The sequence below is a fragment of the Terrapene carolina genome, unplaced genomic scaffold (genome assembly GCF_002925995.2).
Source record: "Terrapene carolina triunguis isolate 2854851 unplaced genomic scaffold, T_m_triunguis-2.0 Scaffold112, whole genome shotgun sequence".
In the NCBI taxonomy this organism is placed as follows: domain Eukaryota; kingdom Metazoa; phylum Chordata; order Testudines; family Emydidae; genus Terrapene; species Terrapene triunguis.
The window spans coordinates 18,445,454-18,449,998 of record NW_020664463.1 but is presented as its reverse complement, the minus strand read 5'-3'; positions in this window follow the sequence as shown (position 1 = coordinate 18,449,998).

Genomic DNA, 4,545 nt, shown 5'->3' with positions numbered 1-4,545 from the left:
GTGTAGTACAGGAAACTGCTCCCTGTAGGAATGTGCTACTTATGGCGTACTGAGCATGCTCACACGAATTAAGCATGCTCAGTAACATCTGCTGAAGCCACTGCCCTTCATCGTTACCTTACTAGCCATAAGATTCTGCTGACTGCTTTTTACAGGGGTTAAAAGGGGCAAAGGGAGCAAATCAGAGGAGAGGGGTGGCCAGAGCCTGAGCAGGGGGCGAAAATTGACTGGTCAGGTGGGTCAAGCAGCTGGAAGCAGGGTTAGGATAGGGGCTGAAGGCAAAATCAGGGATTGGGGGGGAAAGGAGACACAGTTAAGTCCAGGGGTGAGGCGCTGCCAGAGGGTGACAGAGGGCAAATCCCCAGCACAGGCAGGGGCAGAAGGGGTAAGATTTACTCCAGTGGACTGAGACACCAGTGTTTGGCAAAAAATAGGGTGGGGGGATCAGAGAGGCTTTTTTATTTCCCCTCCCAGGGACAGCACCTCTCAGCATGGGCTTCCCAGGGCTAGGTTCTTAAAAGCACAGGCATTCCAATGCCTTTTCTTAAAGGCACAGGCATCTGAATTCCTAGTCACTGCAGCTCCTCTCTGATGTAACCTACTGAGGTGCTGCAGCAGGAGACTTAATTCAGTGAAACTGGGCCTTCCCTACATCCCCCCAGGGGGCTGTACACTCACCCCCCCGAATTTCCCCAACACCTCCCCCCCCTCTCCTCCCAGTGGTCAACTAGATATAACAGTGTTGCCACTTTTGTCATTGGTTGGAAATTTGAATTGAAATTGAAACATTAATACACACTTTAAAAGCATATACAATGTATGATAAAATACTTGTACCTGAAAAAGTATAATAGATTTGAAAAGTATGAACAAAGACTTGCTTCCTCACACAGCTGTTGTTTTTTCTGACAATGATGGCGCATTGGTTTCGGCAATGTTGGCCAACCTGGTCATTTAAAATTATGATTTGTAAACAAGGTCTGAATGAGCTCTCCCTTGACAGCCAATGGTGCGCCAGGGGTCGAGGGGAAGGCTTCAGGACCAGATTGTATTTACATGAACTCACCTACTCTGCCTAGGTATCCAACAGACAGAGTTGTGTTGCCCAAGTGATCAATTTTGGCTGGTGTTGGGAGTTTCTGTACTAAACATTTTTATTATATTATAATTAATTTTTACATAAGAATGGCCATATTGGGTCAGGCCAATGATCCATCTAGCCCAGTACACTGTCTTCCACAGTGGCCAATGCCAGGTGCTTCAAAGGGAATTAACAGAACAGGGAAATTATTGAGTGATCCATCCCCTGTTGTCCACTCCCAGCTTCGGGCAAACAGAGGCTCCTAGAGCATGGTGTTGCATCCCTGCCCATCCTGGCTAATAGCCATTGATGGACATATCCTCCATGAATTTATCTAGTTTTTTTTTTTTTTTAAATCCTGTGCTAAGTTTTGGCCTTCACAACAGCCCCTGGCAAAAAGTTCCACAGGTTGACTGTATGTTATGTGAAGAAGTACTTCCTTTTGTTGTTTTAAACCTGCTGCCTATTAATGTCATTGGGTGACCCCTAGTTCTTGTGTTATGTGAGGGAGCTTTTCACTTTCTCCACACCAGTCAAGATTTTATAGACCTCTATCATATCCCCCCCTTAGTAGTCTCTTGTCCAAGCCGGAAAGTCCCCCAGTCTTTTTAATCTCTCCTCATATGGAATCTGTTCCATACGCTTAATAATTTTAGTTGCCCTTCTCTGTACCTTTTCCAACTCCAATATAACTTTTTTGAGATGGGGTGACCAGGACTGCACGCAGTATTCAAGATGTGACCATACCATGGATTTATATAGTAAAAGTGGAGGAGCTTGGTTTGCTAGACTGACCAGCAAAGCCAATGCTGACAAACTATGTGAAAAGGCTGCAAAACACCAATCCTCTGGACTGCATCAACATGCAGAAAGCTTTATACGCCAGTCATTGTCAAAGCCAATTTTAGAAGTAATTAATGAGGCTGTTAAGAATGCTGGAGACATAACACAGTTTATGCGAACAAACATGGCTGTCACATCATACTTTCTCTTTAAACAATAGATACCACACACTACAAACTGGAGGCCAATGTTAAGTGTGTTGTCATTTGTTAATCCGGAAGTTGAACACTGGTTCCGACCAAGACCAGCAAATGCTCACTATCTTTCTGCAAGAAACTCAACTGACTAGTTAGAAGCATGCAGTGCAACAGTGAAAGACTCAGAAGCTGAAAAAGTGAAGAACTCTCTCACCACATTCAGAAAATGTGCATACATGGCTGATGAATGCACCGATGCAAATGGGTGTCAAGTATTAAGTCACTGCCTATGTCACCTTGATATCAGTGGTAGGTCAGTCAATGAATTTCTAGATGTTCAGGTTACAGAAGACACATCGGCTGCATCTGTGAAACCCACATCTTAGAAGAGTTAAACGCTTGTCGGTTGAACCCCAAACAGATGACTGCTTGTGTATCTGATGGAGCTGCAAACTTTTTTGGAAGACATAGTGGAGTACAAGCTTTGCTTAGAGAAAAGTGTAACTTTAATCTCTCCAATATACACTGCAGAGGCCATCTACTCCAACTAGCACTAGTACAAGCTGCAGAATCTTCAAAAGGCATTTTAAAAGCTATAAATTTAATGTTCTCATTATACTCTTTTTCAGCAAGAGTCCAAAAAGACTGAAAGTCTTGGAAAACATAGAAGATACATTGGGACAGAAGTTTAAATTAGTCCAACCTGGGAAAATCCACTGGCTTTCTCATGAGCGATCCTTGGCTGTTGTATTAAAATTACTGCAACCATTATTATTGGCTTTGGAAAGTATCTACTGAGATGGGACAGATCTAAATAGTGAGGCTGGTGGACTAATTTTGCTACTAAGTTCAGAGAACACAATCGCCATTCTCTCTTGTAAGTCTACTATTGAAACCATGTGGATCATTATACAAGGCCATCCAGGCATCTACCACAACAGTAGTAGATCTCTGTCCAGCAATGGAAGCTACACTTGGATCAATCAGAGAGAGATCCATTGAAAATGTACTGGAAGAAGCAAAGACTTCAGTTCAGAAGTTGACTAATTAGGGCACTTATATTAACTCCTTAAATGAAGAAGACAAGAAGGTTTGTTAAGACAGCTGAAAAAGTAAAGTACACTGACTTGATTCTTACATCTCTACAACAACTTTTGGACTCCATCAACCTCTACGTAGCTTTACAGATGCCTGTCTTATAAAACACCAACAATTGAGTGGAGTGAGGCACTGTTAGGATTGGGGCTGCCATGTGATCAGGACAGAATAGAAAATTTGAACACAGAGTGGAATATCATACAATGAACGAATGTAGATTTGATTTCAACTTTTTCTTTATCATCGCTAACGGTTCGACCCAATTTTTGTGGTATGTTTCCTGATATGAAAGAAGTAGGAATTCATCTCTTTCTACTCCCAGTCACAACAGCTACATTTGAGCATTCTTTTTCCTCATTGAATAGAATTTTGTGTTCTGAAAGAAGTCTCCTTCTGCCTGATCATGAGCATATCATGAAGGACTGGAAGTATCTGGCACATGAGAAGCCACCAAAAATGAATGCACTGCATTTGAGAAGTTCATTAACAGAGTTGTACAAAATTATAACAAGAAGCCAAGAAGGATGTAGATATAGTGCTTCATAGTAGGCTTGTATAGACAACTTTAATTTGTGTGTTGATTTAAAAACATGAGTTAAATCTAACAAAATGGTCATGGAACATTTTTCAGTGTTTACTATGGTGCCATACAGCCCACCTTTGCCCTAACAGTCTCACCCCTCATTGGTCTTTGCCCCTCCCTCTGCATTTTTGAACACCCCCCAATCTCAATTTCTGTGGAAAACACTGCAGTGAAATATTTTTTCTGTGCGATACTTGTTTATATCACATTCTGTCAGCATCAATTATCCTCCTAATGTAAATAGCAGGGTAAGTTTGTTTATTTTGCTAGGCTGCTTCGCTGGCTCATTTGTTTGTAGGAGAAGCCTGAACCTCTAAAGAGCTGTTCACCTCACCAAAAACACCACATCAGTTTTTCAATAGAACTCTTTGCCTCCCCACTAAGGTTTGTCTGAGTTTGAGATCTTCAGTAGCAACAGTTATAATCAACCTATGTCATGTTTTATAATGATCATAAGCACGTTACCAACTGCAGGCTCAGTTATGACTCTAAAGCTTGAGCAATGGTGTGGAGGAAGAGAAGGTGGTACATCTTCAAGCAGTGGTGGTAGGAGCGGTGTTTGTGCTGGTGGAAGCCAGGGGAAGCCCTGGGGTCACCAGGAGCACTGGGGAGTGAGGGTTGCCCTCACCAGTACAGAATAGGTGTAGCAGCATATACTCCACACAGTGCATGGCTCCTCTGGGGTGCTCAGTATAGCTGGCAGTGCCTTCTGCCCCTACCCATTTGCCATCAGGGTATTTAGGCAGCAACAACATTATGGCTTCCACATGCATGGGAGTGTGTGGGGGAGGGAAAGGACTTTT